Source organism: Nomascus leucogenys, chromosome 17, assembly GCF_006542625.1.
Source record: "Nomascus leucogenys isolate Asia chromosome 17, Asia_NLE_v1, whole genome shotgun sequence".
Taxonomy (NCBI): Eukaryota; Metazoa; Chordata; class Mammalia; order Primates; family Hylobatidae; genus Nomascus; species Nomascus leucogenys.
The window spans coordinates 67,117,457-67,132,523 of NC_044397.1; the positions used below are offsets into that span (position 1 = coordinate 67,117,457).

Consider the following 15,067-nt stretch of genomic DNA (forward strand, 5'->3'; position numbering starts at 1 on the left):
GCATAAAGAGACACAAGCATCAAATGCAATGCACAAGCCTAGAATGAATCTTGAATTAAAAAACAAAAGCCATAAAAGTCAATTGGAGAATTGATTACAGTTTAGTAATGGTTATGCAGGAGAATGCCCTTATTCTTAGGAGATGCACGCTGAAGTACTAAAGGATAAGTGTCATCATGTATGCAACTTATTTCTGATTCATTTGGAAAAACGTTAAGGGCATAAGGCTGTTTTGAGATGGCACTGCTGTGTCTGTACCTGTCTATCAATACACAGTATATACACACATACACACAGTATGAATACATTTAAACATAAGATGCATACAGTATACATACACATATGTAGCATATGTATGTGCCATAATCCCCCTCCCCAACCTTATCTGCAGTTTCACTTTCCAGTTTCAGTTACCTGAAACATGTGAACTACAAAAATACTACACAGAAAATTCCAGAAATAAATGTTCATGAGTTTTAAATTGTGTGTCATCATGAGTGGCATGATGAAATCTCCCACTGTCTCACTCCATCCCACCCAGAACATGAATCACCCCTTTGTCCAGAATAGCCACACTGCATATGCTATCTGCCCATTATTGTATAAGTAAAACCAAAATGTTTATAGGAGTTTGGTACTATCTGTTGTTTCAGGCATCTCCTGGGGGGACTTGAAATGTACTGTCCATGGATAAGAGATAACTACTGTATAGCAAAGAAAGCAAAGGCAAATTTTCATGGCAAAAAAATCATGAGACCAACTTTGCTCTTAAGTATGTACTACACTTAAAGGCAAAGAGAAACCAAACATCCTCAAAAACCTCTTAAATCATGCTATAAAACAGAATGCATATGAATTTTGTATACGTACCTTTGTATAATAATTCCTGTGTACACAACAGTTTGAGTTGCACTGATAGACTTAAAGGAAAACCCATATAATAATTCTGGATACCCAAATCATTCTACCCTTAATACAACTATCAAATTACCTAAACACAAATGGAGATAGTTAAAGGCTTCTAAAGCATGCATGACTATAGATAGAAGTCATTCTATTTGCATTTTGAGCCAATGTCACTTATATAACTGAAAATGGTCTTTTATTATTGTTGCTGCTATAAGGTGTATGTGAAATAGTGGAGTCACATCATCCAATGGTTTGGGGTCTAAAGTTTGCTCAGGTCTTTAGTAAAAACGTGTACAACGTACACCACAAGCTTTTACAAGCCAAGTTGCTCCTTCATTTGTTCCCTGCACTAGAACTCAGGGACCCCTGGGGAAAGACAGTTCTTTTACAAAGCACCACCTACCAAGGCTCAGACACACCATGTGTTATTTAATTCACATGGCTGACTTATTACACTTGGATGCACATTTCAACTGCACTTCCTTCTGCTCCTCTCCTTACTTTTCTTTATGAATTTCAACAGCCCAACTCCATGGTAACATCTTTATATATTATTTCCATGGTGTTCTTCTTAATCTTTATTTTCTAGGCATCATATTTTCCAGTGTTATTTATATTCATTTGGGATGTACTTAATGCTTTCATTCCATCTTAATAAATCTTCTCACTCTTGAATGCTCTGTGTTCTGCCCTCTTCCCACACGCACACACACATCCGAGGCTGCCTGTTAAAGTTTGGTCATTGTTTTGTAGTCTTGTCTCCTTCAATGATTTCTGTTACCATCAGCAGATAAAAGTAATTGTGCGCACACAACAGAACTTAACCTTTCAACAATCTGCTTTAAGACTCAGATTTATTTAGAAATTAACATCACTGACTTAGAAAAATTAAAGGGGAAAAATACATGTCATGGTGCTTTTAAGTCACTCCTCTGGCAGACATTAATTTATCTCCCGAACTCCAACTGTTTTTTAAAGCAATGCTATTTCTATGTGATCTATTTCCTATAGGAATATTAAAAATATTACTAAACTTTCATTTGACATGTAATGCAGAGATAAATATTAAGATTTAAAGATGGCTGGGTAAATGCATATCAATGTTTTCATAATTTACGAGACAAACCTAAAATATACATTGAGAAGCTGAATCTGGATGTGAACTACATGGTTTAAGAATTGCACTTCATAATGTTTGAAAATTCAAGTTTGCCAAGAATATACCACATCTACTTCATTCATCCCACAAATATGTTTGAGCACTAAAATTGTGTCAGGTCCCCTTCTGAGCACTCCCATGGTGATGAACAAAACATCTATCCTCACAGAATTTACCTTCTACAGGAAGGGGATGGAAGACAAAGTAGGGCTGGAAACATTGTCATTTTAAACTGAGAGGTCAAGATTATTTAGTTGAGGCAGCATCTGAGCAACGACTAGCAGGAGATAAGAGAGAAATGCCAGGTAGATACAAGGAGGAAGGGCACTGCAGATAGAGGGAAGAACGGGCAAAAGTTCTGAGGAGGGGTGGAACTGGTCACAGAGGAGTGCAGCCAGGTGGCCAGCGAAGCTGCAGCCAAGTGAGAGAAGGGAAGAGCCTCAGATGATGACAGATCAGTTAACAAAGGGCTGGGCCTTGTGTATGGGCCACTGCAAAGTCTTTGAATGAGATGGGAAGACATTGGAAGATTTTCAGTAGAAGAGAAAAATAATGTAGCTTAAGTTTTAAGAGGCTCTCTGGCTGCTCTGCTGAAAGAAGCAAAGAAGTGGGGAAACCAGTTAGGAGACAGCGGCAATAATTCAGGAGAGAGATGATGTACTGACTCCATAGAATAGGGTGAGGACAGTAGAGGGGATGAGAATAGATTAGTTCTAAATAAGGAGCCCAAAGCATTTGGTGACAAATTAGCCATGGGGTATGGGAGAAAATGAGGACTAAGACAGAACTGCAAGATTTAGAGCTTGAGAAACTGGAAGGATGGATGTGCTATTCAGTGAAAGCGGGAAGCTAGACAAGGAGCAGTTTTGAGCAAGAATATATCAGTTCAGTTTAGACATAAAGCTTATTAATATCTAAGTCAAGATAAAGTAAGCAGCTGGATATGAATCAGGAATTCAGGGGACCATAGAGATGAAATTTTAAAACATAAGATAGGCAGAAATAAGAATATTCTTCTATGCCATAAAAATGAAAAAAAAAACCTAATAAATTGTATCTATTTGTAGAACAGAAAACAATTATGAAGTGGGCCCTATGTAAGTCCACTAAGAGTTCCCATTTTAGTAAACCGTAAGTGTTGAACACCGAAAAAATGTAATACCACCCAGGCATTTAAAAGGATTCAAAGGTAATACAAGAGGTCTCATGCTCTCAGCAGAACCTACATCTAGTCAATAGGGAAGATATATAAATAATACAAGGCAATGACTGAACAGAGGGAAAAAAAATCAAGTATATATTATTGACAATAACCATCCCATTAGGACTGTTGCTTGGTCCAGGCAAAGAAGAGCAAGCCAGAAAGAGGAAAGACATTTGACAAAGTATATAAGTTGTTCCATAGACTACAGGTTGGCAAAATGGGAAGATGCCACACAGCCGCCCAGCAATGTTGGGTGGTACGAAATACTTGTTAGCTCATCAACCCTGCAAGGGTCAACAACTTGGTAGTCAGTTATTTCACTAGCACGGGCTGAGTCAGCCAGCTGGCATGTTGGAGCTGGGTCTCACCATTCGTTCAACGCAAGTCTCTCTCGAGATGGGCCCTGGGGATTAAGAATATTCTTTCATTTGTTTCTCATTTTTTTTTTTAGAAGCTGCTGTCAGGTAGCCCAAAGTAACTGAAACAACGGGGTCTCTATAGCTACCTTCCTCCAGCTTCTATTGTCTCCAACCTTTTATTCTCCTCATAGTGGATTTCTCCTGGCGTTCAAATTGATTTTGCAGCTTTTTCCTCCTTTCTCAGCTTTGGCTCTAACTCCTAAACTTAAATACAGCCATGTGTCACTTAATGTCAAGGATACATTTTGAGAAATGTGTCATTAGGTGACTTCCTCATTATCACAGTGTTAACTGACACAAACCTAGATGGTAGAGCCCACTATACACCTAGGCTATATGGTACAGCCTATGGCTTCTAGGCTATAAACCTGTACAGCATGTTACTGTGCTGAATACTATAAGCAACTGTAACACAATGAGAAGTATTTGCATATCTAAACACAGAAACAATACTGCAAAAATATGGTATTATAATTTTATGGGACCACCATCATATATGCAGTCCATTGTTGACCTAAATGTTGTTATGCAGCACATGGCTGTATTTTCTCCACAGCTCACCTAGAAACTCCTTTGTTTTAATCTTCCATGTCACAGAGCTATTTGTAACCCAATTTTTCCTTTAGGAGACTAATAAGGTCACTTCCACAAGTATAAAATACTGCTGATTTTTTGGTTGTTCACTGTCTTTTTCCAGAACTTTTCCTTGGTCCCTCATAACAAAATCTACTTTTAGCTGTCCTAAAAAAATCACACAATACATCAGTTATAAAATACCTGATGGCTAGTGCGAAGTTACCATTATTTTTGCCAATTTTGACTCATTAGTTCTGTCAACCATCAGCAGACCAGCACTCGAGGAGTCGTGTTGCTCCTCAGTGTACATAAAAATATTCCTATGAATATTTACAACTTCCTCTTAGAGATGTATCACCAGCCTTGGCAATGAAGGAGTCAAGAGTCATATTACTATCTAGACAGGTGAAGGTCCCTCAATTAAGGAACTTGAAATATTTTCCAATGCATATGCGGACATCTCTGCATCACATAATGTCATTCCTTCAATACTTACTAGAAGCAATTTTCTTTTTTTTTTTTTTGAGACAGAGTCTCGCTCTGTCACCCAGGCTGAAGTGCAGTGGCGCGATCTCGGCTCACTGCAAGCTCCGTCTCCCTGGTTCACGCCATTCTCCTGCCTCAGCCCCCTGAGTAGCTAGGACTACAGGCGCCTGCCACCACGCCCGGCTAATTTTTACTATTTTTAGTAGAGATGGGGTTTCACCGTTTTAGCCAGGATGGTCTCGATCTCCTGACCTCGTGATCCGCTCGCCTCGGCCTCCCAAAGTGCTGGGATTACAGGCGTGAGCCACCGCGCCCGGCCACTACAAGCAATTTTCAAACAAATGCTGTCAACTTTCAGCACAGGACTTGAGATCTTACTAATCTAGATCTGAAAATCAATAGTATCCACAGCAGTGAGCTCACTGCTCTCCTAGGAATCATAGGCAAGTGGCTAAAAGTGTACTCTTAGTAACTATCCATCCCAAAGAATGTGTTCATCACACATTCTTCAACGCCTCCCCAGACCTATCTTTCTATACAGAGAAAACAGAAGCTGAATTCCCAGGGGCCAGCTGGTAAGTAGTCAGCAAAGCCAGCACAGCTATTCATAGACAAGCTAGGTTTCTTTTCATTCAACAACATAAAACTCCTCAGGAATGTGGGAGATAAGTGTTCCTGAAAATGTCACTCCAGTTGACAGAGCCATCTTCTACTCACTGTCCCTTTGGTGGCTCTTGGTTGGTGGAAGTGGCACACTAACAGCAATGCTAGGGAAGATGTTACTTTAACTGCCCCAGGAGACAGCTGAGACCAACTCCCCACATCACAAAATAGAGCAGGTTAATGAAAGGTGTGCCATTCACATCTATGCCCAGGGGTATCTACCAAGAGGCAGAAGTTGCGTATGTTATCTGCTATGATGTGATATACAAGAACAGCACATAGGTCCAAAAAGAAATTGTGAATCATACCACAGATAAAGGTTTGTAGTCCAAAGATTAGCGCATGTGACAGACAGGGAAAGTCAGTCTCAAAATCTTGACGCCTAGGTTTTAAAAATCACCAGTATCCTTTTCTCTGAAAGACTTCTTAGGCAGTCATAAAGAAAATCAGACCCTCAAGAAGATCAGCAACCGAAGTAACTTTGTGATCCCCTTTATCATCAGCCTAACTCATGTTTTAGAAAATAGAATCACAAAAAGACCACTAATCACAAGACTCAATTCAACTACAGGCTAAAATATTCAGAAAATAAAGTGTGCTTTACAGTCTAATAATAAGAACAGACTCAGAGCACATTACAGAGGCAGAGAATACAACAAAAGTAGCAGGATCTCTTTAATTTCACAAAGTTCTCAAAAAAAGTTTGAAACTAGCACCATTCTTGAAAAACTTGCTCTCAAATAATGCAACAAGTGATAAAGAAAATTATGACTATGGAAATATATATATAGGCAGCATATATACTATATAGTATATATGGGTTATATATTATATATAGTATATATTATATACTATATAGGTTATATACTGTATATAGTATGTATCATATACTATATGTTGGCACCATCCCCTTGCCACCATCCCCTTGGTGATGAGTGAGCTCTCACTCTGAGTTCGCATGAGATCTGCTTGTTTAAAAATGTGTGGTATCTCCCTTCACTCTCTTGCTCCTGCTCTTGCCATGTGACATGCTGCTCCAGCTTTTTTTTCTGCCATAATTGTAAGCCTCCTGAGGCTTCACCAAAAGCTGAGCCATGCTTCCTGTACAGACTGCAGAACTGTGAGCCAATTAAACCTCTTTTCTTTATAAAATTATCCAGCCTAAGGTATCTATAGGTAGCGACACATATGGACTGACACAGGAAGTTTCGCCATCCTGCCTTTGCCCCAGTTCTCCCTCTGCCTGGAATGCCTTTTCCTTGAACCACCAAACTATCATATTAACAGCAATAAGCCTATTAATTGTTCAAGGTAGCTTAGGTATCACTTCCTCAATGAAACTTTCTCTGACCACGTATGTATAATATATATTCCATATACCTTTAAGAGCACCTCTAGTCTTTCACGTTTCACATATTGTTCATGTCTTCTTCTCAGTACTATACTGAAAACTCCTAGAGAACATTCTATATTCTTAGCACCCAAAGATATGCTTGGCATGTGTTAGGCATTCAATTAGTTTAAAAATTGCAACTATCACTGTATGAAAGTACAAAGTCATCTGAGTACTTGCTAACTAAAGTTAGACAAACTTACACATATGGTTGGAATTTCAATATGGTACAGTCCTCCCTTGGTATATGCAGGGAATTGGTTCCAGGACCACCTGCATACATGAGTTCCACATGCTGTGAAAACTATTTTAGGTCAGGTCCCTGTTTTATTTAAAAAAAATTCACATACAACTAGACCTGTGCAGTTCAAACCTATATTATTCAAGGGTCAGCAGTATATTAAATAAGCCAAGAATATTTAATCTCCAGTTAATTTCATTTACAATGAAATTAATAAAAATGTTCCCAACTCTCCCAAATTAACTAAATTGGTAATCTCTCTTTCCAATATATTTTGAATGCTATTTAGTGAAGTCATTCTAATAACACACTACAAAAATGAATACAAGTATACAGAAACAGAAAGAAATCACTACATGAGTAGGAACCCATCTAATCCAAACAAATGGACATATTCATTAAGCATCTCCCATAAGTAAAACACTATGCTAAATGCTATGCAGGAAATAAAATGGAAAAGACATGGTCCTGATCCTCAATCTTAAATAACTGATCTCTAATTATTTATGTAACTGTATTACCTCCTTTAGCTTGATACAGGGGGTATTACCTCCTTTAGCTTGATACAGGGGGTATTACCTCCTTTAGCTTGATACAGGGGGTATTACCTCCTTTAGCTTGATACAGGGGGTAATACCTCCTTTAGCTTGATACAGGGGGTATTACCTCCTTTAGCTTGATACAGGGGGTATTACCTCCTTTAGCTTGATACAGTGGGTATTACCTCCTTTAGCTTGATACAGGGGGTATTACCTCCTTTAGCTTGATACAGGGGGTATTACCTCCTTTAGCTTGATACAGGGGGTATTACCTCCTTTAGCTTGATACAGGGGGTAATACCTCCTTTAGCTTGATACAGGGGGTAATACGGTTACATAAATAATTAAAATCAGAGTCAAAGATAATTATAATACAAAGAAGACTGAACTTCTGGTTTGTATGACCAGAAAGGCTTACTGAAAAGGCTGGCCTTAGAGAAAATGAGACTTTCAAAGAAACAAAAAGTTATGTTCCAAGGAGAAGGTAGACTAAATTAAAAAGAGAAACACAAGCAGGTCTGCACAGTGAGAAGCTGGACAATTTGGAGACGCCCCACGTGAGGGAGCCACAGGAAGTGCAGCCGGAATGGAAAGTGTGCACAGGGCACAGAGCGCCAGGAAGTCAGCAAAGGAGTGTGCGCCTGCCTTTTACACCAAGGGCATGCAGGCTTTACTGAGGAGACCAGGTCCTGAGGACAAGGAAAATTTTCCAAAGGCCAGCAAGAGTCCATTGCTTCTAAAAAGCTGGCAGAGAGCCTCGTCGTTGAAAGAGTGCAAACATGGACTCCACTGGTTACTTACTGGCTGTCAACAAAGAGGTATGGTTGTGGTTTCTCCAGGACACAGCTGGTCAAGTCCAGAACCGATGTTTTCTCAGTGTCCTATAAAATATCTATTTTAACACCCAGACAAGTGGAGGTCATCAAAGAGTTATGAATAACACTCTTCAAAGTTAGGAAGAGTAGGTAACTTTTGAACTTAGTCTGCAGAGCATTCAAATTTCAGAGTGGGCGGGATGGCCCCTTCTAGTCCAGAAGCTCCACCTCACCCACCTTCATTTCCAGTCTTCAACGAAGAGGATCTTCTGCCCTCCACACAGAATCCACCTCATTTCCTAAATCAAATGAATGCACACTTCCCTATAACGTCACACTGCTGCAGTCCACACAAAGAAGGCTGAAAGCTGACAGCCTGGGGCCAAATCTTGTCCGTACAGAGGTGATGGTATTTGTTGGCTTGTACAATGTTTCTTTCTCTTTTTCTTCTTTTTTTTCTTCTTCTTTTTTTTTTTTTGAGATGGAGTCTTGCTCTGTCGCCCAGGCTGGAGTGCAGTGGTGTAATCTTGACTCATGGCAACCTCTGCCTCCTGGGTTGAAGTGATTCTCCTGCCTCAGCCTCCCAAGTAGCTGGCATTACAGGCAGCTGCCACCACACCCAGCTAATTTTTATATTTTTAGTAGAGACGGGGTTTCACCATGTTGGCCAGGCTGGTCTTGAACACAATGTTTCTTAAACACTGAATTAACTGCAATATTAAAGATGTGAGTTTTTCACATAAATAAAATCCAGATTTCTTGCTCCTCTTTAAAAACAGGCAATTGTGGAAATACTCCCCCATTTACCAGTCTGCCACTCAGCCACCTTGCTGACTCCCAGCTCTGCCTGGTCCTTGCCGGCATTTATTATTCCTCCTGGCTTATAGGGTCTGTGGAGCCCTAATAGTTGGTGGCCGGTCTGAGTCAGCTGTGTTGGGTGAGAGCTCAGCAAGAGAATTTCCTCGTTTCACATTCCAGTATTGCTGCTTCCTAGTTGTGTAACCTTAGACAAATTACTTAACCTCTCTATGCCTATGTTTCTTCTTCTGTAAAACAGGGACAATTATACTACAACTTACCTTAGAGGGTTGCTATAAGGAATCAATCAGTTTATATAAAACAGTGGTTCTCAATGGTGTGGTGAGGGGGATTCTGCACTCCCCCTCCCACACCCCCCAAGACCTGAGGCATTTGGCAATGTCTGGAGGCATTTTTAGTTGTCATGACTAGAGGAGGTACCACTAGCTTCTAGTGGGTAGGGGCCAGAGATGCTGCTAAATATCCTACAATGCACAGAACAGTCCCCAACAAAGAATCACCCAGCCTAAAATATCAACAGTGCTGAGGAACAGAAGCCCTGACATAAAGCATTTAGAACAACTCTTGGCACAAAGAAAGCCCTCTATATGCATCAGTTATTACCACCAATGCCCAAGGCAAGTCTTGTTCCTTCTCTAGCCTGGTGTTCCTCCCTCGGCTAGAGAAAAGTCTAATGCCCTCTGTGTTACCTTTGAGGAATTTAACATACAATTAAAATAGAAAAAGGTACTTGAAATTCAGTTTCTACATCATTAATTTAATAAATGCTTAATTTTAAAAAATAATTCTGAGAATATATTTTCCTGAAACAAAAAGCAAACAACAATGTACTTTGGTGAGCAATAATGCACAGTATTTGAAAAGTATACCGTCCTGGAAAATACAGGACACAGAAACCTATGATTACTGCAACTTGAAAGGTGCTGGGCCAAATTCCTCCAAACTCCAGATTGAATACACTGAGGATGCTCACTAGTCTCACAATACTATTTTGAAAACTGTAACTAGAGAGGAAGAAGAGAAGGGTTTTAAACTAAAGAGCCTACTGAACTTGATTCCATACCCATGCCTGTTCAGGAAGATCCTCCAGGCTTGAATAGCTCAGAGTCAGGGATTCCTGGTGAGAGTTAAAGCTTTAATCTTGATTCACCACAAGAGGTATCTTCCAGATCCAGGTCAGCTCACAAATAAAGCAAGCAAAACAATTGGAAAGGCCTGAGCTGTACTGATACATCGTGTAAGAGGCTAACAGGAGTTCCAACACAGGACATCAGAACTGATGACGGCCTGCTACAAGCCTCTGCAGCCATGAACCAGGGGTACTGACCAGGCTTCTTAGCCTAGCACTGCAAGTAACACAGGGCTAGTCTCTCTGGGCCTCAGTTTTCTCATCCGTAATATTAAAAAGTAGAAATCATTGTTAATATTTTCCAATACCATAAACACAGTGAACACTGATTGTATTTGTGACAGTGTGCCTTCAACATTTATAGCCCAAAGATATGAATTCTTCTCAAAGGACCCCTTGATAACTGCAGAAAGCAGACCCTTAACTATAACAGAAAACAGGTTCTGTGGAACCAAAGCTGAGAAAAGCCTAACAGTATGTCTCTCAAAGATAAGATGATGAAAGTGTAAATAACAGGGCTCTACAATCTGCAAAAAACTGCGTCTGTACATAACACAAATTGTCAAGTTTTTAAGCTAAAGTCAACATATATTTTAACACCTGTGTATGTAATAGTGCAATACTAAAGATAACAGGATTGGTAACTGGTGTCAAAGAGAGGCTCCCAAAAGTGCTATGAGAAAAGAAGGCTTCTGTTATAGAGACATGGGAAATGCTTTATTGATAAAGCAGCATTTGAGTGGACTTAAAGAGGGACAGGTAGAATTTTGGCTGGCTGGAGTTGTCTATCCAGAGGGCATTCCAAGCAGAACAAGTAATGGCACTGAAGCTGGAAAGCCTGAGGCAAAGACCAGGAGTCCAATTTGGGGCACTAGGCTCATGGCAAAAGATGGTGGTCAAATCATGATGACCTGGGTCTTCAGAATATGGGCATCAGTTGCATGAACAATCTTAAAGAATAGAGATAGCCAGGATGTCTAGTGTTGATATTATGGCCTAAAGAGCAAAAACTCTCTTTTGCTTAAACTTAAGTACCTTCCAATATTTAAAAAAGAAGATACTAATTCCATTAAAATTATTCTAAAGAAAAAGATAAATTCTATTAAGTTACAGGAGAGTCAAAAAGACATACAGAAAGTAAATTAAGCTATTTATTAGTCTGTTATTATTCATCTACCATATTCCACCCATAATTACTAAAATATGCAAACCTTAGAAATAAATAATGGGGATTTTTAAATTTTAAGACCACTGTTAACAGCTTTCTTTTTTGTATTAATTTATAAACTGACTTTGACTTATTTTTAAACATAACATATTACTAAGAAAAAGAAGTTATATCGCTGACCTAAGGGCTTCCTCAATAACAGGAAGAAACTCTACTTGCTAAGAGAAACTATGAGTTAGCAAACTCTAGGCAATATTCCCATACTTCTAAGCATAAGATTAAGGCTAGGAAAATAGTAACACATTTTAAACTCCTTTTCAAACATTTCTAAAATTAAAACAAAAATTTAAAAGTCATTTTTAAACCACAGCTTTCTATTAACAGAAACCAGATTCATCCAGAAAGTTTATACCTGTTCATTGTTCAGAAAAGGGAAGGAAAATAAGGCAAAGGATTATTGTAGCCCAAGAAGAAACAACGTCTCATCTTTTTAAAATTAACTTTTACAGGTTTATGGACAATAAATTCATGCTGTTGAAATATTATATTTTTATATATACAGCAATATATTGATAGGGGACTTTCATGAAGGAAACACAGCAGAAAAAACACTAGCCTGAAAATGAGCAGGGTGAAAATTTGATACCAGTTTGGCCATTAGGTGCATTATTTTAAAACTCACTGACCTTCTCTGGGCCTCCACAGCCCTAGCTCTAAACTAAGAGGGGTGAATCATGTGATCTCTAAAATGCCACATCATAAAGCATAATTTTAAGTAATAGAGACTTGCTGCTCAGGGTAGCGAGGTTGGAGGTTAACAAGAGGTGGGGTAGAATGAATTAGGCTTTGGAGTAAACCGAATGGGAGTTCAAATCCAAGCTCCATCAGTACTAGCTCAGTAGCTGAAGTGTAAGTTTCCTTCACTATCAAAAAGGCTTAATATTTTCCTTTGCCACATGTTGGAAGGAATAGAATGTAACATACCTGGCACATCGTAGGTACTAAATAAAGGCAAGCGTTATGTTCCTGGTCAGTAATACAAGCTCTAATGAAGAACAATAATCCACTTGCCAATGCAGCTTCCTAGAATTTGGCTTGGAGAAGAGCAGGGACCGATTGCTACTGCTTTCCAAGTGGAAGGCAGGTATAGGTAATAAAGAGTATTCACGGTTGGAAGTAGAAAGGATTAAAAGCAGGGAGCTTAAGAAAAAGCAAAGACTTTGAGTTCTGCATATAACAAAGGAAAGGAAACAAACTACATCGGATAAGGTGCTGAAGGAAACAAGATCTTTTCATTAAGAGGGCCTCTGGAGAAAAAATATATACACAATGAATTACTGCAATGATTTCATAACCAAAACAAAGCAGAGAGTTGGCTAGAGTTTGAGTATCACTAAAATAAAACAAGACTTTGCAATACACAAATTATCTTTCCCTTGCCTGCCTGTAATGCTCACATGCGATACAAGATGATCCAATCCCTGTACACCTCTCCAGTGTCACCTCTGACCACTGTCCCCTCAACTCACCCTCCCCTAGGTTCACTCAGCTCCAGCCACACGGGCTTTCCTTTGTCCCTGGAACATGCCAAATTCATTCTTCCTTTAGCTCCTTTACACTGTTTATATCTGCCTAGAAACTTCCAGCCCATTTTCTCATGGCTGACTCAGCTAAACATTCAGCTATCACCCAAAATGTCACCTCATCTGACCATCCCATTTCTCCATACAACCCAGTCATTCTCAAACTCTCTACCCAGTAATATCTTTTCTGACATTTATTCCTATCTAAACTTGTCTCTTTGATTTACATGTTTATTATATTCTCCATCAAAAGTTAAAGTCTTTGAGGGTAGGGGCCTTATCTAAATTGCTCACTACTCAATCTCTAAAACCTAAAACCTAAAACAATGAGTGGCATAGACAATCACTCAGACAAACTGTCCAGTGAATAAATCTAAATGATGTTAATCACCATCCTTCTGTGAACATAAGTAAGGTAATATCCCTCAGAGGCTGTTTCATTTCGTTTCTTTCATGCAGTTTCAGGCAATGCAATAATGCAGTTTTAAAAGACCAATGTTTGAGACAGATTTTAAAGACAGTGACTTCTACATAACATATTGTATATGTTTTCATTTTATGAACATGAATAATCCACCATCTTAATTATCAGAATCCATAAATAAAACAAGGATACCATAAGTCGTTTTGTGAGATCCTGCTTCTAGAAAGAGGCGTATGGGTAGATAGTATATAGATGGGAATTACCTTTCAGAACTCTTCCTAACAAGGAAATGTGGCAAACTGGACTAATTCCAGTAAAGATTTAATTAGACCCGTTACTTGGTTACCTTGCTAAACTTATCCAAACTAGTACTGTGTCAAGTGATGAATTCAGTGATTCCATCTGTGAAACAGAAGACAAATGACATAGTGAACAAAGAAAAGTTCCACAATGTCCACCCATGTTTGAACTAAAAGAGAGGGGGAAAAATCCCTAACCCTAAATCAAAAGTATTCAAGCAACTAAGATTTCAAACAACGGCGAGATATCTATGAGTAGGCGAAGCAGTGAACTGAAACCACAGGGAGAACATTCATGATTCGTGCTTTCATTTTTTTTTTTTTGAACACGACTTTTCTCAATGAATAGAAGAGACTCACAACCGCCTATGTCTGGACAACCCACGCATTACACCCAGTCACCAATTCTTGGTCCTTCTTGGGGGCCCATGGCGCCAGCCCGGGGCCGGCCCCACCGGGGACTCCTCAGGGTCCGCAGGCTGGAGGAATGGGGACACTCCTGCTACCTATATCCATCCCTGAATCCCTGCCCACGCCGTGGGAGAAGCGGGGCTCAGCATTCTGCAACTTCACTCTTGTGTCCATTATAAGCACAGCCTGCCTCGCCCCTCCTCCTCCCCTGGAGGCTCGCGCAGGACTCGGTAAACAGAACAGGACCAGGCTATGGCCTCCGTCCGCGGGTCCCCTGTACGCCCCCATGTAAGTCATCTGACCCAGGAGACTCAGTTTTCCAACCTGTCAAATAGGGGAACGAGAAACCCAGCCTACCTCAACGGGTGGTTCCTGGCCGGCCGCCCCAGGCTGGCCCGGGAACTGCGGATCCGCGGTCGCGCCCTGGCCTGAGGGGCGGGGCTTGGCGGGGCGGGACCCGGGACCCAGTCCAGCGGACGATGCGCAGCCCACCGCCCGCACCCAGCAGCCCCGGGACCTCCGGCCCGTGACGTCAGCACGCTGACGTCGACGCACAGAGCTCGCATCTCGCTCGAGGGACCAAAGACTCGACTGGTTCCTGAGTGCCGCCATAGAGGAGCCAACCTATTGGTCAGATGACGTGTCAATCTTCTACTGACCAGTAAACGACGCGGGAAGGAGGGAGAGGGCGGGCCGGCCTGCCTGTAGAAATGGGTGAGAAATCTGGGCATCCAGCTTTGAAACACGGAGCTGCTTGGACTTTCCCGCATTGTGCATCACACGGTTTAACAAGCGTCCGCTTCCTCTTCGTCCGCGTTTCTGCGCCTTCC

The 15,067-nt window shown here is 40.5% G+C and overlaps 1 protein-coding gene across 2 annotated transcripts in view; it reads right to left on the reverse strand.

The window, feature by feature from the left end:
* Positions 1–14,810, reverse strand: part of STARD3NL (STARD3 N-terminal like) — a 48,611-nt gene extending 33,801 nt beyond the window's left edge. Inside the window, exons 1-2 of one of the 2 annotated variants that reach the window (XM_030797029.1) lie at positions 14,595–14,771; positions 13,874–13,929 (exon numbers count right to left, since the gene is read on the reverse strand). The gene's annotated coding sequence lies outside the window, so the exon portion shown is untranslated. Of the gene's footprint in view, positions 1–13,873; positions 13,930–14,594 lie in introns of both variants that reach the window. The other variant, XM_003268956.4, reaches the window with a different exon arrangement.
* Between the last annotated feature and the right edge of the window lie 257 nt (positions 14,811–15,067).